Genomic DNA, 4,242 nt, shown 5'->3' on the forward strand with positions numbered 1-4,242 from the left:
AAGCTGTGGCTGCCCCATCCCTGGAGGTGTTCAAGGCCAGGTTGGACGGGGCTTGGAGCAACCTGGGCTTGGGGGAGGTGGCCCTGCCCAGGGCAGGGGGGTGGGAACTCGATGATCTTCAAGGTCCCTTCCAACCTAAACAATTCTATGATTCTATGGATAACCCCCTAGATTACCCATCAACCAGTTGCTACCAGCAATTAATGTGCTGGATGTATAAAATGTAGAATTCAATGAGCTCTACCCAGCCAACGACTGAGTGCGTCACACCTACAGCAGATTTTAACTATGGAGCTGCCCATGCATAGGTAAATATGTAAAGGGCACAAGCAAGAAATACTAAAAACCTTATTTCCAGAGGCTGCTGGGTGCCAGGCACAGTAGGTGATGCCTCTCGCTGGCTGGGCACGCTCCCGTTTGCTCTATTACAGAGGTGTGATGGGTAAAATGAAGCAAAACTAAGTAAGAATTATTTTAGTGGCTTTCATATGGTTTGAACAGTTTCAGCTCAGGACCCGTTTTCACCTGCAATCATCTGTTTACCCTCCTGGTTTCCAGCATGGAGCCGCTTGGCGCAGGCAGCTGGTGTTGACCCCACTCGATTCTCCCTTTGACTGGTGTTGACCACACTCGATTTTCCCTTCTACTCAGTTTTTGTAGTGCCAAATTTAATGATTAAAAAGTGGCCTGAGCATGTGCAAAAGTCTTCAGCTCGTAGCCAGCTGATTTAACACGAGCAATGCCAGGCAATCCCCCTGCTACCAAGAAAACCCCACCGACAACTGTGTTCTTTCTCTCAGTCTCTCTGTTCTCGCCCTGATTACTCGTTACGCTCAATTAATCCTTCTCTAATGCACAATTGTTCTGTGTTCTTGTACTTACGGGAAATTCTGGATTAGCTGGAGTAACACCACCTCGGACTTTGCAATACGGCGTAAGCTTTTAAGCTCCTGAACTGCCTCAATAACTGCAGTGGGGTTTGTTTGCTTCCAGGAGGTCCCCGGTCTTCAGATCCCACCCGTGCCCACCAGATCACAGAATCGTAGAATCACAGAATGGTTTGGCTTGGAAGGGCCCTTGAAGATCATCAAGTTCCAACCCCCCTGCCACAGGCAGGGACACCTCTGATGGCTCTGGAGCTGGCTCTGATCACAAACAGGGAGCTGGTAAACATCAGAAATGATCACCGCGCTACGGCCGTTGTGTTAGATTGGAGGTAGTCCTTGGCATTCAGCGTTGTAAAGTAGCCCTTCTCCCCTCTCAGTTTAAAGTTAACAATTACAACGAAACCCTGATGCTACATCTGTTCATTTCCATAAGCGACCTCCTGAACACGGTGAGTTTTAACGACCCAGTAATTACAATTGCCATTCTGCTCCGTTGGTTGTCTCTTTAACCCACCACCCTGGGAAAAGAGAGGAATGATCTCTCCCTGACTGCAGCTACTCTACCAGGAACCGACGTCTCCCTCAATGCTACAAAACCCATTTCAACTGTTAAAAAATTGCTTCAGATATGAGTGAAGTCAGTTCAGAAATAATTTGGAAATCATCCCTATAAAACGGTTGATTTGGAATACGCATTATTGTTACTAAATGCTTTCTGGTAGCTCATTACAACCTCCCTTTCTCTTCAGCCTCTCCCTGTTCTGAGTCCTCCAAAACAGGACAGGAGTTTTCATCTTCTACTGCTTCTGTGTGAATATACCGACGAGGCAGCGGTACACCAGCCACGAGGCACTCAAAAATGACCCACACAGAAAGTCCCATTAAATCAATATAACGCATGAAAATAAATGCTCAGCTCTTTCAGCTTTAGCAAGAAACAGCTTCTTGCATGAATAACTTGGAGTCAAGCGTGGTGCCCAAAGTCGCCGCACGCCCTGTGGGCTGCAGGGGATGCAAGCTCTTGCCATATTCCAGGTCTCCAAGTGGATGAAGCTGCAGAATGATCCTCAGCATGGTGGAAGTCTCTAGAGTCCTCAACATAAGAAAGACATGGACCTGTTGGAGCGTGTCCAGAGGAGAGCCACGAGGATGATCCGAGGGCTGGAGCACCTCTCCTATGAGGAGAGGCTGAGAGAGTTGGGGCTGTTCAGCCTGGAGAAGAGAAGGCTCCGGGGAGATCTTATTGTGGCCTTCCAGTCCCTAAAGGGGGCCTACAGGAGAGCTGGAGAAGGACTTTTTACTGGGGCATGGAGTGACAGGACGAGGGGGAATGGCTTCAAACTGGAAGAGGGCAGGTTTAGACTAAACATTAGGAAGAAGTTTTTCACTTTGAGGGTGGTGAGGCACTGGCACAGGTTGCCCAGAGAGGTTGGTGAGGCCCCATCCCTGGAGGTGTTGAAGGCCAGGCTGGACATGGCCGTGGGCAACCTGGGCTGGTGGGAGGTGTCCCTGCCCATGGCAGGGGGGTTGGAACTCGATGATCTTCAAGGTCCTTTCCAACCTAAACTATTCTATGATTCTATGAAATATGGACCAGGACAGACCAGGTGATGACTGCCCAGAGCCTGGCCCGGACACTGCAGGTTTTTGCCACGTGGTGTCAGAGCGATGCTGTCGGGTGCGTTAATTATGACCATATCAGTACTGCTGTAAGAGTCCCGTGTTTTCATCACTCAGCTCACACAACCGCTATGGGGAGATAAGAAGGGAGCAAGAATATTTTCATCTCTTCTTCTAATTTTCACTTATGTAAGCTGGTAAGTCTTTTGTCCTGGTGATATCTCGTGGAAAAAAAAATGTAACAGTTTAATCAGTCCATGTACTCATCAGCACATATTTGTCATGTAAATTGATACAAGAATTCGCTTTTCCCTTTCATTGTCCTCTTTTATATTTTTCCACACATGTACACACACAGAGTGTACAGCCCATTTCCAATTTTGATGCCATTGTCTGTGGCTGAATCATTTAATCCCATTTTTAATTTTAATTCATTTTTACATAGACAAGCCACTCTTTTTTTTTTTTTTTAGATATAAAAATTCATTGCTACATGGTTTACAACTCGATATTTCAATTAAACCTTTATGCTAGGATGAGTGAGTTAGATCCCAAACGACAAGATGTTTAATCATTTATTTCACTCATTTGCTTTTTAAGACCCAGAACCTTGGGTTTGTTTTGTCTGTTCCCTTTTCCTTTATTTTGAGGCAAAGAAACCTTCTGCGCTGTAAAATATATATCTCAAAATGTATTGCATGTTTCTTTTTCCAAATTGAACCTATATTGCCGAATCTTTTAAAAAACATTTTGAATCATTGTATTTTATTGAAATAGCCTATAGGCCACTCTTCCCGTTTAAGTAGGGAGGAGGCCAATGAGTTGATAAACCGTGGTTCTGCCTCCTTAATATCCACGCCAGCATGATGCATCGCTGGTGCTCGCACACCTGACCCGTGGGTACCAGCCCGGCGGCATACGGGGCTCCCACAGAAGAGTCGGGTGATGCTGGGTTTTTCTTCAAGAAAGGAGCTCCTCGTTACCCGAAACCATTATTTTCCAGCTGTAATTCAGGCGATGCATCTCTCCACAGAGACAAAGTTGTTCTGCATTTCTTTAATGTTCAAATTTCCCCGCCGCAGTGGGCAGCGCTGCAAGGAACAGGGATTCCCCTGCAAGGGGACGACGTGCCGGATGAACTTCACGGATGTTGTAAGGGGAAACCTTGAAGGTTTGCACGGCCTGAAAGGAAAAATAAACCTTTTATATTCACAGCGAACCCTGGGAGTTAATTCTACATAACTCCTGGGCTCCAGATTTTACCAATTAGCAGGTAACACCTAAACTGGGCATCTAAAGGAGGTGATGCTGGTCTTGGTTTTTGCCATTTCTTCAAGAAGATGAGACGGTGAAGGAACAACTCTCCCATGTTTCCTCAGACCAACTCTTTGGGGATCCTTTGGTTTCTCTAATTGTTTTTTTTTTTTTTGCCAGTGCAAGTCCCCAGCTAGCACAATTTTCACAGTTACTGAACAAAACATGGGAAGGAAGTTCTCCACATCAACATACGCTGACTTGAGAAAACGTGGAACCTGTGGTTTTTCTTCCCGCTTGCAGTTCCCTGACCACGACACCATCAGTGCCGTGACGACACTCGCCTATGAGATAGGCCACAGCTTAGGCTTCAGCCGCCACGACACGAAACAATTTCACAACAAATTCTGCGGTTGCAACTGCAGCCACAGAGGATGTATCATGTGAACGTCCCAGAGGTAAGGGAAGTTTGGCTTTCCCT

General features: G+C 46.5%; 1 pseudogene; it reads left to right on the forward strand.

The window, feature by feature from the left end:
- Positions 1-4,242, forward strand: part of LOC104291748 — a 32,750-nt pseudogene that overhangs the window by 15,202 nt on the left and 13,306 nt on the right.

The sequence above is a fragment of the Charadrius vociferus genome, unplaced genomic scaffold (assembly GCF_000708025.1).
Source record: "Charadrius vociferus isolate BGI_N301 unplaced genomic scaffold, ASM70802v2 scaffold407, whole genome shotgun sequence".
Taxonomy (NCBI): Eukaryota; Metazoa; Chordata; class Aves; order Charadriiformes; family Charadriidae; genus Charadrius; species Charadrius vociferus.